General features: G+C 39.8%; 1 protein-coding gene across 21 annotated transcripts in view; it reads left to right on the top strand.

Annotated features, from left to right (window-relative positions):
• Positions 1–20,392, top strand: part of chl1b (cell adhesion molecule L1-like b) — a 689,122-nt gene that overhangs the window by 179,770 nt on the left and 488,960 nt on the right. Inside the window, exons 1-2 of one of the 21 annotated variants that reach the window (XM_052017117.1) lie at positions 14,965–15,131; positions 17,117–17,170. The exons of 17 other annotated variants lie outside the window; for them this stretch is intronic. The gene's annotated coding sequence lies outside the window, so the exon portion shown is untranslated. Of the gene's footprint in view, positions 1–14,964; positions 15,132–17,116; positions 17,194–20,392 lie in introns of those variants that run through there. 3 more of the 21 variants (XM_052017116.1, XM_052017110.1, XM_052017115.1) reach the window with 3 other exon arrangements.

Genomic DNA, 20,392 nt, shown 5'->3' with positions numbered 1-20,392 from the left:
GGTAATGCATGTTATTTGAACTTAAGTGTTGCATAGGGCTTCTCTGGCCTTTATTTAGTTTACTGAGATGTGGTATTTAGATATTGATGAACAATAAAGCACATGCAAATGACTGTATAAAGCCAGAAAGAAAAAATTACAACTTGTGGATATTCTTTAGTTTCTTCTTATTCACCAAGTGCTGTACATACAGGGGAATGAGAATCCTTAAAATACAAAATGTTTCAGCTGTTGAATTTGGTACTCTGTATTTTTCTCGGGCAAACTCCTTGTATATACCTGAGGTGGTCCTGTTGTGATGGGGCAGGAAGCTCATTGCCGATCTTAGCATCACCTTTGCTTCCCTACCCCAAATTGAATTGGTGTATATCAGAGACAAAAGAGACTGAAGGTGCTTGGATTTGGAACAAAGAACAGAACACTGGAAAACCGCGGCAGGTCAAGCAGCATTTGTGGATGCAAAGGATGCAAAATTTGTGGTTGACCTTTCAGGTCAAGACCCTGCATCAGGATTGAGAGGGAAGAGGAAAGATGGCCAGTATTTAGCAGGACGAGGAAGAGGTGGGACAGAGGCTGGTAGGTAATTGATGGAATAGAGCTGGGGAGGGGGAGGAGGGGATGAGAAAGGTGGATGATGGGCATATTGGAAATTTTCAAAATTGAGAATTGTTAGGTTGTTGTTAAAAGTTGCCTTTTCCAGTTGCACTTTCACTATGGCTGATTTCAGACTAGTTCAGCAATTGAAAACTGAACCTGGTAGAAATCAGAACCAGATGTACTTGTGGCATGACTTAGTCCCAAGTTCATATTATTTGTAAATGTTAAAAATATCACCTTTTTATAATTGTTCATGAACAATATAAATAGCAAGCAAAATATTTCATAGACTCCTGGAAATGTTTTCAGTATTAAGACTGGCTTCCTGTGTGATTTGCTTCTGATGGTAAAGAATAAAAATACAGGTTTTACTCCTCTGCAGTGTGTCAAGTATGAACTGCAGTGTTGTGGAGACCCCCCCCCCCCCCCCCCCACCCCATTATGCTGGTAAACTTGGAATCTCAATACACTGGAATGATATGTCAGTCTGATTGAGGTTCTTTTTTCTTTTCCCTGTGGTTATATGGATTTCAGCAATCTTCCTTGAAGTCAATTTAAATGCAATGAATTCAGAGCATTGAATGAGGTATCTGGGCCAGCTCGTTCCTGTCAGCACTTACTATAGGAAAGCAAATAGTTTTAATTTATTTACCCATCCTGCTTCCATATCTCCTCAACCATTTTTTCCTTCATGCACCAATCCAAACTAATCTTGAATATGAAGGTATTTCCTGCCTCAAACTAATTCCAGTAGCTATCCTAAAGCCTTACAACTTTCTCTGTAACAAAAGCGTACGTGTAAATTTTAAATTGCATCTCGGCTTGAAAGAAATCAGAATATTTCACTTGCCTCCATTTTCTGATTTTAAACACTAGCATCAAATTACCTGTTAATCTTTGGTATTGGTTTATTATTGTCACTTGTACTGAGGTACTGTGAAAAATGTCTTGCATATCGATCGTACAGGTCAATTCATTACACAGTGCAGTTACATTGAGTCAGTACAGAATGCGTTGATGTAAAAACAATAACAGTACAAAGTGTCACAGCTACAGAGAAATTGCAGTGCAATAAAGTGCAAGGTTGCAACAAGGTGGATCGTGAGGTCAGAGTCCATCTCATTGTATAAGGGAACCGTTCAATAGTCTTATCAGTGAGGTTGAAGCTGTCCTTAAGTCTGGTGGTATGTGCCCTCAGGCTCCTGTATCTTCTACCCAATGGAAGAGAGAAGGGAGAATGACCTGGGTGGGTGGGGTCTTTGATGCTGGCTGCTTCACCAAGATGGCGAGAGGTAAAGACAGAGTCCAAGGAGGGGAGGCTGGTGTCTGTGATGCGCTGAGCTGTATCCACAACTCTCTGCAGTTTCTTGCGGTCCTGGGCAGAGCAGTTGCCATACCAAGCCATGATACATCCAGATAGGATGCTTTCTATGGTGCATCTGAAAAAGTTGGAGAGTCAAAGGGGACAAACCAAACTTCTTTAGCCTCCTGAAGAAGTAGAGGTAGTGGTGAGCTTTCTTGGCTGTGGCTTCTTCGTGACAGGCTGTTGGTGATGTTCACACCCAGGAACTTGAAGCTCTCAACCCTTGACTTCAGCACCATTGATGTAGACAGGTGCATGTTCACCCCTTTCCTGAAGTCAATGACCAGCTCTTTTGTTTTGTTGACATGGAGGGAAAGGTTGTTGTCATGATACCATTCCACTAAGCTCCCTATCTCCTTTCTGTACTCAGCCTCATTGCTGTTTGAGATATGGCCTACAATGGTGGTATCATCTGCAAACTTGTAGATGGAGTTAGAGCAGAATCTGGCCACACAGTCCTGAGTGTATAGGGAGTAGAGTAGAGGGCTGAGGACGCAGCCTTGTGGGGCACCAGTGTTGAGAATAATCGTACCGGAGGTATTGCTGCCTATCCTCACTGGTTGCGGTCTGCTTATTAGAAAATAAAGGATGCAGTTATAGAGGGAGGTGTTGAGTCCTAGGTCTCGGAGTTTGGTGATGAGTCAATAAACAATAGTCTAATGTTGGTGTCTTTACTGTCCAGATGCTCCAGAGCTGAGTGTAGGGCCAGGGAGATGGCATCCGCTGTAGACCTGTTTCGGTGATAGGTGAATTGCGGTGGGTCCAAGTTGCCTGGGAGGCTGGAGTTGATGCGAGCCATGACCAACCTCTCAAAGCACTTCACGATGGTGGATGTCAGAGCCACTGGTCGGTAGTCATTGAGGCACGTTACCTTGCTTTTCTTCGGTATCGGGATGATAGTGGTCTTCTTAAAACAAGTGGGAACCTGAGATTGAAGCAGGGAAAGGTTAAATATGTCCGCAAGTACTTCTGCCAGCTGATCGGTGCAAGATCTGAGCGCACGGCCAGTGACACCATCTAGGCCAGGTGCTTTCCTTGTGTTCACTCTCCGGAAGACTGTTGCATTGGAGGCTGTCAGGGTGGATGGTGACAATCCACTTCCGTTCTGTTCAAGACACATGTAGAATGTGTTAAGTTCATCAGGAAGGGATGCGTTGTTGTTAACTATACAGCCTGACTTCGTCTTGTAGCCTGTTATGGCATGTAAGCCCTGTCATAACTGACGGCTGGTCAGGGACTCTATTTTGAGTCAGTGTTGCCTCTTGGCATCCCTGATAGCTTTCCAAAGGTCATACCTTGATTTCTTGTACAGATCAGGATCACCAGATTTGTGTGCAGCAGTCCTCTCCTTCAGTAGGGAGTGGGTCTCCCGGTTCATCCATGGTTTCCTGTTTGGGAACATTTGTATTGTCGTCTTTGGTACAGTCCTCAACACACTTGCTGATAAAGTCTGTGATGGTGGTGACATACTCATCAAGGCTGGCAGCTGAGTCTTTGAACATGGACCAGCCCACTGACTCAAAGCAGTCATGTAGGAGCTCATCTGTTTCCTCAGACCAGCACTGCACGACTCTCCGTACCGGATCCTCCCGTTTCAGTTTCTGTTTGTATGCAGGGAGGAGGAGCACAGTCTGGTGGTCTGATTTACCAAAGTGAGGACGAGGGGTGGCTCGAAAGGCATCTTTGATGGTTGTATCGCAGTGGTCAAGGGTGTTGGCGCCCCTGGTGGAACAGGAGATGTGCTGATAGTATTTTGGTAACACACTCTTGAGGTTGGCTTGATTGAAGTCCCCTGCGATGATGAAGAGGGCCTCAGGGTATCCTGTCTCAAAGTTGTTGATCATGGAGTATAGCTCATTGAGTGCAGGCTTCATGCCCGTCTGTGGTGGGATGTAGACTGCCATCAGGATAGCTGAAGCGAACTCCCTTGGCAGATAGAATGGTCGACACTTCACCGTTAGATTTTTACTCTAACATCTATTTAAAAGTTTTCTAGGTCCTCCTTGCTGCTCGTGCTTGTGATAAACTTTTAATACATGCAATGCAGTCATAAGTGCAATGCTGGACACCATTCCAATTGATAACTTGCTTTCAAGCACAATGTTAAGTCTAGTTTCTGCTCGCTCAATTTCTCATTCTTGAAGGGGTGTCAGCACATGCAAGTGATGGAATATTTGGTGAACCGCCCTCCAGTTTCCATTTAGTGTCCTCTGGAATTGCACATGAAATGAATCAGTGAACAATCTTCCTTTGATATTCCTGCTCATTAGTAGCATATGAGATTAGTAGTTTGATTAAAAACAAGACTGCAGGGGAATCACCATATTGTGAAATGTTATATGCTGTGTGCATGGATTCTTGTTTCATTTGAACAACTGTGTCCAGTGCAATCTGTTTTTCTTCTCCCTTGGTTTATCTGGAGCAATACTTTTGCACAAAGAACAATGTTGGTGACATTTCACATCCATCAATGTCCTTTTTCAAGAAACCCAGTGGCAATATGATTGTTCTCAAACCCAAGATGAGCTGAAAGCAATTGACTCTCAATATTAGGCGAGCTTATCAATGACAATATTGTAATATTACTTGTCCTTTGAAGCTGTTTTTGCTACCTCTGCATACTTCTGATTCTTCACATTGCAGCACCACTGTGGTTCCAAATATGGGCAGTCAGTGTGGTTTACACTGCAAGTGTGCATGCTTGCATGCATTGGTTGCACTGAGCAACTACTTTGACACCCATTTTAATTCAAATAACTGCTGAATATTGTGGTCATGATGAATTATCTTGCATCTTAAAATAGTTTAAAAGATGGCCTGTATTCATCTGAAAATAACTGAGTATTTCCACTTTGAAACAAAGAATGGCATATTGAATGACTTTTCAGTGGAGATTTCGTTCTGTCTTGGAGACTTTGTGCACTTTATTCATCCAGCATGTTTTTAATAACCACATGATCTTTTAATGCTATTTCCAGTATTTTTTGAGCATGTAGTCACGTTAAGCCTAACTTTGGAAAACTCAAATACTTGAAGGACATACTAATTTGCAATGCCCTTGTTTGCTATATTTCAGATTGGTAAACTTGCAGTTAACATTCTAAGTTCCCGAAAATAAAGCAAGATCCAGCTTGCCTGTACCATAATCATATTGTGCAATTGCCTTTTTAAGTTAGCAGTACATTATTCGGAAGAGTAGAGCAGTTTAATTATAATATATTAAAAATCTATTTGTGTTTATCTAAAATAGTTGTTTTTTTTTAACTTGCCCAGTAATTCTGTTCCATTTTGGTTTGCAGATTAATTAAAAAAAAATCTTCCTACATTTGAAGAAAGCAATGATTAATTTTAAAAGCTGAAAATCAGGTCCAGGCACTCCACATCGTGCAGGCCAAAACACTCACACCTAGACATAGACTTCTTAGGAAATCTTAGAATTCAGTTCATTGGCAGTTGCCGTGCATGGGAAGTTACTGTTGTGCCTGGCTAAAGGAATATTTCATAGAGTCAACATAACATAGTGGCACAGCTAATGGAGCTAGTAGAGTATTGAGGAACAGAGAGACCTTAGTGTACAATTGTAGGGTCCCTGGCAGAGATATTTAGAACATCCTTAGCCACGGGTGAGGTCCCAGAAGGCTGGAGGATTGCTAATGTTGTTCAAGAAAGGCTTTAAGAATAAGCTGAGAAATTACAGGCCAGTGAGCCTGATGTAAGTCATAGGTAAATTATTGGCAGGTATTCCAAGGGACAGGATATAAAAATATTTGGATAGACAGGGCCTGATTAGGGATAGTCAACATGGCTTTGTGTGGTAGGTCATGTCTAATCAATCTTGTAGAGATTTTCAAGGAGGTTACCAAGAAGCCAGAGAGTGGTGGTATATGGTTGTCTCTGACTGGAGGCCTGTAACTAGTGTGCTGCAGGGATTGGTGCTGGGTCAGTTTATCATCTATATTAATGATTTGGATGACAATGCGGTACACTGGATCCACAAATTTGTGGATGACACCAAGATGGGCATAGTAGACAGCAAGGAAGGTTATCAAAGCTTGCAGCGTAATCTTGACCAGCTGAGTAAATGGGCTGAAAAATGGCAGATGGAATTTAATGCAGACAAGTGTGAGGTGTTGCACTTTGGGAGGACAAACCAGGGTAAGACTTGCACTGGTAGGGCTCTGAGGTGTGCAGTAGAACAAAGGGACCTGAGAATACAGGTCCACTGTTCCTTGAAAGTGGGGTCATAAAGAGAGCTTTTGGCACTTTGGCCTTCATAAATCAGGGCATTGAGTACAGGAGTTGGGATGTTATATTGAAGTTGTACAAGATGTTGGTGAGGCTGAATTTAGAGTATTGTGTGCAGTTCTGGTCACCTACCTCAGGAAAGAGAAAGCTTGAAAGAGTGCAGAGAAAATTTACAAGGATGTTGCTGGGACTTGAGGACTTGAGTTATAGGGGAAGGTTGAATAGGTGACGACTTTATTCCCTGGAGCACAGGAGAATGAGGGGAGATCTTAGAGGTTTACAAAATTGAGGGGTATAGATTAGCTGTTTTCCCCTAAGGTTGGGTGAGACTAGAACAAGAGGACATAGGTTTAGGCTGAAAGGTGAAATATATAAGGGGAATCTGAGGGGAAACTTCTTCACTCAGAGGGTGGTGTGAGTGTGGAACGAGCTGCCAGCAGAAGTGGTGGATGTGGGTTCAATTGTAACATTTAAGAAGTTTGGATAGGTACATGGATGGGAGGGGTTTGGAGGGATATGGTCTGGGTGCAGGTAGATGGGAATAGGCACAAGATCAGGCAGCATGGACTAGCTGGGTCTGTTTCTGTGCTGTAGTACTCTAAGTCCATAGATTTCTTAAGGCAACTGGTAGATAAGGTGAAGAAGGCAGACAGGTTGCTGATAATCATTAGCCAGGGCAAAGAAGATAAGAACATGGAAGTAAAGGTACAACTTTATAAAATTTTGGTTAGGCCACAGCTGGAGTACTCTTTACGGTTCTGGTCACCACACGATGGGAAGAATTTGTTTGCACTGGAAAGCTTGCAGACAAGATTTACTAGGATGATGTCTAGGGTGGAATATTTTGATTATCAGGAGAGAATGGTTAGACAAGATTTGTTCCCCTTGGAGCAGAGCAGAGGTCCTGATCGAGGTAGACAAAGTTACGAAGGGCATAGGTAAGCTGCACAGTGACAAACTTTCCCCATGACAGATGTCTAAAACCAGAGGGTATAGGTTTAAGGTAAGAGTTGGAGGGGATCTGGAAAGAATTTTTTCACCCAGTGTGGTTGCAAACTGGAATACACTGTCGGAGATGGTGGTGGAGGCAGGTACTCTCAACATTTTGGTAAGTATCTGGGTGAGTACCTAAGCTGCCGAGGTGTAGAAGGTTACAGACCAAGTGCTGGTGACTGGTACTTGTGTAGGTGGGCACTTGAAGATTGGCAAGTACATGTTAGGCCAAAGGGCCTGTTTTTGGTTCTATGACCCTAAAATGAGAATCAGAAAACTGCTTATGCTGGAACTCTGAAATAAAAACACAAAATTTCAGGAAAAATTCCCCTGCTCTCTCCAACTTCAAGCTAATTTACTTTCCCTCTTTCCCAGTTCTGAGGAAGGGTCTTTGACCTGAAACGTTTACTCTGTTTCTCTTTGCACAGATGCTACCTGACCTGCTCAGTGCTTCCAGTATTCTCTGCTTTTATTTCAGACTATACAAAAATCCTACTTCAATATTCTCTGGAACAAAAACTGATTTTAAACTGCATATTATGCATCTCTATCGTGAATAAGGTGAAACCTCCTCCTTCTCGGGGTGGTCCTATCTCAAAGACCATTTGATCACTCTTTATGAGAACCAATCCTTGTGTTCTTTCTTTGCCTTCTTTTGAACCTAGTACAATATGCATTGTTTTTATTTATGCCTATTATTTTCTTTTGGATCTACTTTTCAGTACGGTGGGGTGGCACAGTAGCATAGCGGTTAGTGCGATGCTATTACAGTGCCAGCGATCGGGTTTCGATTCCCGTCACTGTCTGTAAGGAGATTGCACGTTCTCCCGTGTCTGCGTGGGTTTCCTCTGGGTGCTCCGGTTTCCTCCCACATTGCAAAGATGTACAGGTAGGTTAACTTGGGTTTAAAACAAAAATGGGCGGAGCGGACTCGTTGGGCCAGAAGGGCCTGTTACCACGCTGTAAATAAAAAAAAAACAAAAATTTAAATTTAATCTACAGCTGATCAATCTGGTATTTGTGTCTGTCACCGTGAGGCTGCTGAATGATATGCCACTTTCTTGACTAATTAATCTGGCTTCTGTCCATGACCATGCCACTTAAATTAGCTAATTGGTAGTCCAAAGACTGTTAACTTCATTTATTTTCAATGCAAACCTAATTAGCTTGTGGCCGTTATTATTGAGATGTTCTTGCTTCCAATAATTTACGTGCTGCTTCGTTATTCAGAACAAGATCAGACAAAGGAAACTCCCATTGAAAAATGCAATCTGTTGATTAAGGAAAACGAGAAAGTCGAAGCATCCATACTAGGACCTTATCACTATAATTGTGTATAAAATGCTGCATTCTTGTTCTCATTCATATCTAGGCTTTGTATTCACTCTGCACACTATTTCCTTTTCTCCACCATTCTGTACTGCTCTTAAAATTTTACAGGCTGGAATATTTTCTCTTAGAAAGACAATAACAATTTGTATTTATTTTGTGCCTTTGGCATAATAAAAATGTCTTCTGTGCTTCACAGGACCATTGTAAAACAAAAGTTGACATCAAGCCACATAAGGGGATATTTAGAAGAGGATCACCTTAAAGGAGAGAGAACGAGAGTGGCTTTGAGTTCACACAGCACAAGACATAATCAGCAGTGGTGGCATGATTACAAAGTAATCCTGGTATCGCATATGACCCTGAAATGAAACTCTGGTTTCAAATCTGTGCCTAATTGTCTGTAATGTTGCTGAAACTGCCCAACTCAGTATATCTGTTAGAAAACTTCTCATCAATACATTTTAGTTCCCTTAAGACTTCTCCAATGATCTACTGGTAAGTCTGTTTCATTCTGCATTCCACAAATCCCATTCCCCTTCTATGCTCATTTACAATGCTGAATTAAGTAATGCCATGATTTTAAAATTTTGAAGCTTTATAGAAATCTTTTCATGGCCTTGTCCATCTTTCTCTGAATCTCCTCACCTCCTATAACTCTGAGATTTCTGCATTATTTGTCTCTCGATCATGAATCGATACACCAATGGTAACCTTGCTTTTGGTTACCAGGCCATAAGCTCTGGAATTCCTTCCCTAAACTTCTCTGCTTCATTTCATTTTTTTCTAATTTTAAGATGTTCCCCAAGAGCTATCTCTTCAACCAAGCTTTTAATTTTCTACCTCAATATCTCCATGTGGCTTTTATTGAAAAATTGTCTAATACTCCTGTGAAGAGTCTTGGGACATCTTTTTCTGCTAAAACTGCTCTACATGTATAACAATGAGAGGTCATCAACCTGAAACATTAACTCCATTTCTCTCTCCACAGATGTTGTCTAACCTGCTGAGTGTCTCCAGCATTTTCCATTTTTATTCTGCAAATACATGTTGCTTTTGTAGATAAATGGTATTATTTATATAAAAGTGCATAGAGAAATAAAGCCATCAACCAGTGATATAGGAGTGCAACAGAAGTAGATTTGGGGAATATATATATTGATTTAAAAAAAAATTTGTTCCATTAACTTCTCACTAGTTTTACAAATGGATTTGAGCACTAAAATGTTTAGATGACCAATTCTGCATGTCTGTGCTATCTTGTATGCTTTGTCATGAAAGAATAGATTTTGAAATTGTATATAAAACATGAGATTTAATGCAGGTTTTCTTCATTTGCAGTCTAAATTTGGGGGGAAAAAGCTGGCAAACATCAGTAGAAGATCAATTTTTAAATTTTGCATTCATATTTTGTAAAATTTCAATGGAAAAGAGAACCTGATTAATCAAGAAGATTGCTTTGGAATTTGTGAAAAGCTTTCTCCTGTGGTCATCAGTATAACAAAAGCAACTTGCATTGTAGAGCCTGCTGAGTGCAATAATACTGTAAGGATTTATCATACTTGGAACAGTTGGGCAATTGTCAGAATAAGAGAAGAAGGAAAGACCACCAAGAGGATATAAAAGATAGAGGAAAAGGTTAAGATGAGGGAGATGCAAACAATTCACCAGTACTAAGATGGTCATTTATTATTCAAATATATGTGAATGGCTAGAAGTTCATTCCCAGTTTAGTAGATACTGCATTGCCTTGGAAGTCAATGCAGCTGAATTTCAGGACAAAGTACAATATGCTGACACTAAACCACAATGCATTTTGCACAATCATCAGAGGATGAACCTTCAGGCAGTAAACTTGCCTACTCAATGAAAAGCTTGTACAAGCCTTAGGAATGTGTTCATTTCAACAAATAATTTTAGTTAACAACCTGCTACATGTACAGTTGTTTCATTGGGTTATCCCTCTCATTTCTTCTGTTTTTTTTTGCTTGTTTCCTCTTGCTCTCTTGGTCCATTGTGGCTCATGCAGTGTCACATTGTTTGCTCCTTTTCTGCTTTGGCTTTTTTTTTCTTCTGATGGAGGCTGTTGGAGCAACTCATTTGAAACTGTAAACACATTTATGGTCGTGGGTGAGACCACGTGTCTGGCCTAGCTGCAGTCCAGCAATAGTGAAGAGCAATGTGAATAGCATTGCTTCATAACTATATTGATTTGTCTTGCCCTCCAGTGAACTCCATGCTTTCCCTCCTTATGCTGCAAGCTATTCCCTGTGTCACTCGTGTAGTCCCTAATTCCTTTTGCTCAGTGCCCTGGTGCTGTTTTATGTTATAACTTGACTGTCTAATCACTTGATCTGCAGTGATCTTTGAAATCTTCCTAATTTTTAAATACCAGTGCTCTTCCCAATGCTCTCAAACACCAATAGTTTATCTGACAACCTTAGATGCTGGAGGATGTCCCTGATGCCAAGACCTTCCTTCATTATTTGAAATTTTAAAATACCTCAGAATACCATTGTAAAATAACTCCGTAGACAAGTGCCCACATAATCCAGTGATAAGATCATTTTAATGATTTTACCCTAAAGAATGCTAGTACATGTACTTACATGGTGTATGCAAGTCTATTATAGCCAGTGCTTCTGATGGCAGCTTTCATCTGTGTTTTCAAAAGGGCTCCAGTTGAAGTCATAAGTTACTCAAGCTCCTTTGAATGAATGCAGTTTTTGGAAGTTGTATGTATACCATGAATTCCTTTGAAGATGATTTGGTCAGCACATGGTCAGTCACCTTGTTTTGCTTTTTGCTATTTCTGTAGCCGGCTACACAATCGTGCTGTTAAGCAATCAGGTTACTGACAGTGAAACTCCAAACTAACCAGAAAAACAGTCATTTTACTGACTGTGAGACTGTGGGTGATGAAAAGGCACCAATTTTCTTTAGCATCATAAATCCTTTTATTGTTACAGATTTTGGAATCGCTTAAGAAAATTGTCACAAATTATTTTAAGGCATGAATTATCAAATACCGTTAATTGCAGTGGCACGTTTAAATTTATTATCATAAAATGAGTAACTTTTCAACTAATTTCAAGGGATAATATCCACCTCTAACTGGCCTTGAGAAAGGTGGTGGTGAACCACCATCTTCAAATACTGCAGTCTTCCAGGTGAGGCAATTTCAGGAGTTAGACCCAATGCTGGTGAAGGAAGCTGTTTCTAAGACAGGATAATTTGTGCCTTGGGAGAGAATCTGCAGGTGGTGGCATCCATTCCACTTCCCTCTGGTGATAATGGTTGCAGGTTTTCGAGAGCTGCCTTCATGAATAACCACAGTGACTTTTATGGCAGAACACATTGCAATCGTGATGCATCAGTGATGGAAGTAGTGAGTGGATGTGGTGCCAGTCAAGTGGCTATGTTGTCCAGGATTGTGTTGAATATCTTAAATGTTGTTGGAGCTGCCCTTGTGGGGCAAGTGGAGAGTGCATTGAGGGTAGAAAGTCACTTGTCACAGCTTGCACAACCTCTGTGGTCTTGTCGTAATATCGTTCATGTGGTTAGCTCAAATGAGTTTCTGGTTAATAGTGATTGCCAGAATGTTGGTGCTGGGGGGGCTTGATGATAGTAATTTTTAGTGGAGGTTTTGTCTCATTGGAAACAGCCTTGCTTGGAACTTGTGTTGCAAAACTAAAAATACTTCTATTTATAGAGATGAGACTGCAGATGCTGGAATCTTGTATTTATAGGTTGCCTTTAACATAGCAAAATTCCTCGCTGTTTCCAAGAACTGTAACTAAAGGTGAATGTTTCAAATTCTTTCGATCTTAATTCATGATACAACTTGGTTTTTAAAAATACAAAGTCAAATCTATGTAAGCCTATACTGTTTGTACTAACTTATAACCTAAGATGCCTTAGCTTTTGAAAAATAATTCCTTAAAAAGCAGGAACAGTAAATGATAAATTTGACTATGATACTATGTGCAAGGGGAACAGTACTTTGTCATAACTTGTTTTTTTGTGAGCTTTTCACTTTTATGTTGGGAAAGAATAGAACAGTGGTTGCACAATATTTATACGAATGAACAAATATTTACAAGCAGGGATTTAAATACATCAAATGGGTTGCATTGCTGAATAGCTCTTTGCCTTGTGCAGCGAGTGGTATTCATTGTGAATTGATACAAACACTGCCGATAACACTGTGCAAATGATCCTGATGAATAAGGGATATGCTGCTCCCTAATGTGGGCTCACTAAACCTTGACAGCTACTGTCCCTCCTCTACCAAGAAAAACCTGTTCTCATTATTTCTTCAGCAATATGGCTGCTCTCCCCCCTCCATCCCTGCGTCCAAACCACTTGAGGATTTGCTCGTGTGTTTCTTCCCGACCTTCAAAGAGAATATTGAAGCTTTTCCACAGTTGCTTCCCGAGTGCAACCACCTCCACTGCCCCCCTCCCCCCACCATCCCTCTTTTTCTCCCACTCCTGAATAGTTATGCAGGTGTAATGAATAACAATAAGTTAGATCATCAACTGGGGTGGATTGTTACAGACTTGCATGTCACATTTACTTCCTCTCCATTTTCTGTCTCTCATCGTGTTCTACTTAAATCCCTCTTCTTCCCTTAAATCTATTCTTCACACTTCCTTTGCAACTGCCCCCACCACACTCCACTTCAGTGATTTGTTTCTATGATCTACTGCTCCCCTTTCTCCTTTACTATTCCTTTTGTCTTGTTATTATCACTTCAACTTTTCCACCTGGATTTTTATTTCCTCTCTGGCTCTCTTCTGAAGTTTCATTTTTACAGCATTGGGTTACTCTGCTGTTGGTAGGTTGTTTGTTGTTTGGTGGGACTGGTAAACTTGACTGTGAATGTGAACTACTATTGGTTAGCTAGTAAAGAGGTATTTTGAGTGAAATGTTTTCTGATTGGGCTAGAGGCTCCAGGGTTTTTTTATAAGCGAACACATGATGGGTGTTGGCTAAGGCAGAATTGGAATAGATGAAGCTCTGGGTGATAATGAACATAGAAAATTATGAAGCAAGATTAGATGCTCAATATTGCAGAGACGGAAGAAAGCAACCTTATCTTTTCAAGGTGATGTGTGACCTGAGTTGAGCTCAGGCTGAGCTGAGGGTCAAATAGTGCATAAAGGTTGTGATAGCATCATTTATAGAACAGACAAGAAAATACAAACATGGGTAGGCCACCTGGCTCCTCAAGCTGCCCTACTGTTCAATATGATCATGGGTGATTTGCCCCAGGCCTCGAGTCTCCTTCTGGGCCAGTTCCACATAGCTCTCAAATCCCTGATCTTTCAAAAAAAATTATCTACCATCCCTTTGAACACCACCAGATTTCTAGACTCCACAGTTCTTTGAGCTAGAGAATTCCAGATATTCACCACCCTCTGAGAAGAAATTCTAATCATCTTTAATTTTAAATGACTGGCCCTTGTAATTATGTCCTTTTGTTTGAGACACTCCTACTGGTGGAAACACCTCAACATCTACCTTGTCATGGCCCCTTGGGATCATGTTTCAATAAGATCACACCTCATTTTTCTGAACTCCATTGAATAAAGTTCTAACTTTTTTCATCTATGCCTGTTAGAACAACCCTCTTATCTCAGGAACTGAATAAATTTCATCTGGACTGCCTCCAATGCTCAGATAGCCTTTTTTAAAATAAGGGGACCAAAACTGTACATGGCTTTGATCCTGTTTAGGAAAGGGAATGGGGAGGTGTAGTGAATTAGTAGCAAGGGTATGGTGGCTGCAGGAGTGATTGTCTTTGCTGGAGGAAATTGAGGGCAAATGAAGAAACGCAGGTTGGGCAAGCAAACAAAATATAACCAGTGGTGAAATTGTGAGAAGGGATGGAGGGATAGATCTTTGTTATCTGCATGTGTGTAGAACCTTGTGCCGGGGGAGGATTCTGTAAGGGGCAGCATGTAGCTGGGAAAGAGTCTGGGCTGAGGACACATTGTTGGGGATCTCACATAAAAGGGAAGGAACATAATAAATTTGCATGTCTATGATAAGGTATATAATAATGTAACCATGCAAGAGCCATGTCAGGTGTTGCAGGGAGGCCATTAAGGACCTGGAGAGGGAATGCACAGTGGTCCCAGTTAGTGGGTGTTGATTGATAGGACTAAAGAGTTTTGGCAGGAGTACAGAAAATCCTTTTAATTTTCATTTGAACATTGTACAGTCCACTCCTTTGTCAAATAAAAAATGCTTTTAATTTTGTTAACAAGAGAAGCTTTGGCTGGTAACTGAAAGGTTAATCATCCACACTCCACCCATCTACAACATCTGCCCAATTGCAGATTCTTAGTCAGGATTGCCAACACCCATTTTCTAACATAATGAATGCATTCAGGCGGAAATGGTTATTTCTAATGTAGAAGCGTGAATCTCGGTTGCAAAGTGTATCGCAGGCTTCAGATAGATTTTCTATCTGTGGAGATTTAAAATTCAACATATTGAACAGAATTGTAGGAGGGAAAGCAGCTTGGCCTGACAATCTGGTCTTTTTTTCTTGTGCATTAGGATAAAAGAAAATTGATTTTGCTGCTCTGCTAAGGTAAATGTTTTGTTTACTATACCTTGAACTGTTTAAGTATGTTAGCAGCAGCCTCATTTATCTTAAACTTAGGTGTCCAGAGATCCCAGGATAATATTTAAGGTTATCACAGATGGCTCTTACTACTTGGAAGTTTGTAGTGGTGATTAGAGACTCCTTGTGGAGCCTTAACAGGCCAGCTGTATGTTGCTGTGTTTCTGCATCTCCCAAATGTCATTATCCTTCACTGTTCTACCATGTACAATATCATGTGTTGGCATTAAAATTCACCCTCAAAGTCCTCTCATAATCCTAAATTATCTTCTTTGATAGAAAACTGATTAGGGTCTGCATAGTGGTATGACTGAGAATTGAAATTTGGGGGGGAAAATGTCAAACCTGTAACCCATTTCACAATGTCAAATGTATGTTTTAAACCTATTACTAGGAGAGGAAAGGATATTCATTCTAGTACTGAGATTGCATATTTTATCTGTTGTAGATTCTCTACAGATTTCAGTAATAATTTGACTTTAAAAATTATTAGTTTCATTAAAATTTACATATTTTTTCAATTACCTTAAATATATTTGATTTGTTAAAGCAATTTAAATTTGCATGGGGGAAATTGATTATTTTAATGTTTTTAACTTTGGTGTGGGGGGGAACTTGGGTACTGCAGCTTGTCTCTTCCATATTGCAAAATGGTTACGTAAGTCTTTGTTTTGGGGGTAATGTTTCATGAGAGATGTCAGAAATTTCATGATTTTGCAAATGAGAGAAGCAGATGCCAGAATATATGTTGTGTTAAGGGCCAAAATTCTAAACAATTGTGTGGTTGCTGTGAAAACCTCTGTTTCACTGGAGCTGAATGGTGAAAATGAATGCTTTGGGATGTTCTGCAGCTGGATGCATACTATGCTTGGCAACATAAGCAACTGCATACTATATCTTGCACTTGTGCTAAGGCTCTCTTTATCTGTCTCCCTTCATTCCCACGAGCACATTTCCATTACAGGGGTTTAACTGTTATAATCTTGTCCACAACAGCTTGTTCTGAATAAGGTTAAATTCAAATATTTTCTCGTGTTCAGCTGACATGGCAAATGCTTTTTCTACAGCTGAAGTTTGCAAGAACAAGGAATCTTTGTGATAGCAGTTCCAAGAAGATGAAACTTTTTTAGGTAGTGCTTTGTTTCACCTAAACTCTTTAAAATGGCAAGTCAACAAAATCTTATTTCTCAAAACTAATTAACATCAGAACTAAAGGCTATCTTGTAACTTCTACGTGCATTTCTTTGAAACAAAAGTGGAGACAAGTTCTCTTTAAGCCATGTATTGTTTCCTATATTAACATTACTGAGTAAATGATGCTGGTGGAGCTGGTTTTACAGATTTACCATATTTTTGTAATTAAAAAGGTTCAGAAGGATTTTTGATGAATCTCATACATGCATGTGCTGTACTCACTACTCATTGTCATGAACGAAAAACACGAGTTGCGTCATCCACTGTAAATGAGATTGAAGAAGAAACTCAATCCTGTTTTTACCAGCACACACTCAAAAGGTTAATGTTTTCTCCTTCCATTTATACCCCATAATCAACTGAATATTGTCTTCTGGTCTTGGTTTTACATTTCCAACATCCACAACATTTTTTTGTATTTTTATACATGCATGCACACACGTACTGGTGACCCTCTCCTTGTTATAATTTCTGCTGATTGGATTGCACAAGTGTTAGATATAAAACATGAAGCAGCTTAATACATTCCATCAAATGGCAGATTAAAACAATGAAGTGGATTAGGTCATAATGTTAAAAGGTATGTTTTGTGAAGGTACATGCTGTGATTTCAGAGCTGCCAAGTCAGAAAATCATGTGCCTGGCCCCTTGCAGCTGATTTCCAGAGCATGCAATTTACCAACAAGTGATTTGAATTTCAGTTCCAAAACTGGCTAGCAAGCACATGTGCCTTCATTTAACATCCCTTTTTTTTCCAGCTGTTGAAATCTGCATCCAGACTGAGCCTAGCCTGTGGGGTGCCATAGAACCAGGTGAGCCAGACCAGACTTAAAAAGTAAGTAGAAATCAGGTTTTTGCTGGTCGGTATGTTTTCTTATTGAATCTTTCTGGATAGGCTGCCTTTAATGCTTGTAGATTTTTGTCTTCTGACTTCATTATTCTTGGTTGCAGATTTTGATGTTGCATCTTCCAAAATAAAGATGGTCATTTCTTTGCAACTTTTGAAATGAGGGAACTAATTGTGTGATAGTTCAAGAGATATAAGTGCAACATTCTTTTTAGTGTGCTGGCCATACACGGACTTTGAACTTGACACATCGAAAAAATGTCTCTGCCTAAAGAGCCAGGTTATCAGAATTGTGCATTCCCATATTTACTTACATGCAGTATCTTATGTTAAGCAACAAATGAAATCATAATCTTGCAGCATAGATTACCCAATGCAGCCTGTCTTCTGCATGTTAGTTCTTGGAAAGAATGCTTTCTAACAGTGTCGTGGGTTACAAAGCAGGATGCTTTCAATTTGCTGGATTCCTCCAAAGTATTCAGGAAACAACTTGCATACCAGATAGTTTTCAGCACTTTTAAAGGAAGCAGTCCTGACTGACTTGAAATAACTAATCCTTTCCATTGCTTTTCAAGGAATAGAAGCATTCCCTTGGGTGCAAAGTATCACTTGTGATGTTCAGATTCTTATCAAAGATGTTAACTATTTATTATTCAGTTCATAATTTTCAAATGCTTCTCACTTTCAAAAAAAACTGTTCCCAAAAGCAGCAATGGTGCTTTCAGTAGCATTCCATGGAGTACAGATTGTTTGGAAAAAGGTGAGAAAAATGAACCATAAAAATATTCCAGAGGTGAACACCATGGAAACAAAATGGCAAAGAAACAATTTAAAACTTGTAAAAGATTAAATCTAACATGCCTACTAATTCGAGCAGCTGGTGTGACATTGTTATCATTAGGATGATTGAAGATGGTAACTTGACTAAGCATAAGCAAACTGTCAACAAGAAATATCATTTAAGGGGTAATTTTAACCCTCAGGTAACTTGTTGGATTGTAATTATAATTAAAAATGTTTTAATGAAGGTGAGGTGCTCATTTAAATATCATTATATGCCTCAGATTTTGATTTGAAACCATTCCTTTCCCCAAATACTGAACCCATTTGTACTTTGCCCCCAACAGTCCCCCTGCACCTCAGCCCCACACTCACTAGCACTACCCACCCTACCTGATCTCCCAATGCTGCCCTCTCTGCAAATTCCAGCCTTCCCAATATCCTCCAACTATCCACATCTCTCTCCCTCTATTTTTGTTCTTTCCTCTGACTGGTGCACCCTTTCTGCATAGCAGCCAGTCAACCTGATTGGACACTCAGCTGAAAGTTGTCTCAGGGAGGTGTGAGGCTTGGTGAGGTGGGCGGGGGAGGGAGGGGCTGGGATTTAAACACCAAATTTGTAAGTTCAGGAAGTCGGGAGATGTGCTTCTCTGGATTTTTTTTATCATAACTCCATCCCCACTCTTATGTTGGTAAATAGTTGGGGATTAAACGTTTCCAAGAATACTGAAATCATGTCTGATCTTAATCCTAATGTTATGTCGAAAAACTTGCTGTAGAAACATTCCTGGCACAGATCATAAATCTAATATTTTGATTTTGGTAAAGTTAATTATTGTGATGTGAATATGGTCAAGTAATACTGTACATCAGCAAAAGTTGAAGAATACAAAGGTGTGCCCACTGATCCATTGAGGATTTAAATCATCTGCCTTTTTGAAATCAAAAGTTATTTTCTGAACTTAACTGATAATGCTAGGATAAAATGTCAATGTGGCAACCATTTATCCAAAGACATTGCAAACAACAGTGCACCACTGTTGCACAGGAGAAATAATGAAACCAGAATAAAAGAAGTGGAAGGTGATAAGAGAATTGTTACAGGAGCAGTGACTGCAAAGTAGCTGCATGAGTTGGTTGTGATTTTCCAAAATTCCACTTTCTCAAAAGGTCACAAATGTACACTTCCATTCGAAAAGGTGTGTGTGAGAGAGAGAGTGTTCATTAAGCAAATAGGATTTTGGTTGTAAAGGAAATAAACTTAAATTTGGATCTGATGAGACAAAGCACTTTTTAAAAAAAAAGGCAAGTATTTAACAAATTTATTTATTTGAGAATGTAATTAGTAGGCTAAATTAAGAGGCAGCAGTGGGTATTGTGCATTTTCTTTCTAGAAAGCATAGGATATAAAGCTATGTAAAAGATTACTGCACAAGATAAGAGCTCGTGAAGTTTGTTTTATTATATTAGCATGGGAAGAGGATTGTTTAATAGACAAAGAATAGGAATAAATGAAGGACTTTTAGTTGGCAAGCTGTAGTTAGCAGAATGCCTCAGATCTATGCTGAGGCCACGTCTATGTACAATTTGAAAATATGATTTAGAGGATCGGGAGTATCCTGTCCAAGTGTGTCAATGTCAAGATAGTGGAGAAAGTAAGTTAAGATGCTTTGTTTCATAAATGTGTTGTGGACAAAATGACAAATGGAATCTAATTTGGGAAGGCATAGGGATATCCACTCTGATAGGAATGTTTTTTTAAAAAAATAAACCTGAAGTATTTAATTTGAGAGTCTGTTCAGAAAAGGTAATCAAAAAGATGTGGATGTCCTTGTTTAAGTACAATGTTAATATGCAGGCACAGCAAGTAATTAAGGTGAATGCATCATTGGCCTTAATTAAAAAGGAGACTGAGTACAAGAATGAGTCTTGCTATCACTGTACAGGACTTGAGTGAGAGCATGCCCAGAATTGCACTCTGTTCTCACCCACTTCACAAGCACATGCTTGTCTCTTGCCTGTTTGTTCAAGCACCATTCTTATCTCACTCGTGAGCATTTGAATAATCACTGAGTGATGTCACTTACATCAAATGGCAGCTGATATACTAAATATTGAGGCACACAATTTATTTTTATATCTTCCTATCCCTCTTCAATATTCACATCTCAAGATGTGCTTTAAACAAAATAAGCACATTGCATCACCATTTTGAAATTAGTGCAGTTAAAAGAAAAATATTTAGCCAGATAATTAATGAATTTACAATGATGAAAGTTGTGGTTGATAGTGCTATGAAGCAGCACTTCATAACCTGGGTCACTGATGCTGTAGTTTGGGTTTCATCAGGATCACATGACTCCAGACCTCTGGCTCAAACCAAAGATCTGAATTTCAGAGATGAGGT

Source organism: Pristis pectinata, chromosome 6 (assembly GCF_009764475.1).
Source record: "Pristis pectinata isolate sPriPec2 chromosome 6, sPriPec2.1.pri, whole genome shotgun sequence".
Lineage (NCBI taxonomy): Eukaryota > Metazoa > Chordata > Chondrichthyes > Rhinopristiformes > Pristidae > Pristis > Pristis pectinata.
The sequence above is the reverse complement of the archived record's forward strand: the minus strand, read 5'-3'. Positions and strand labels throughout refer to the sequence as shown.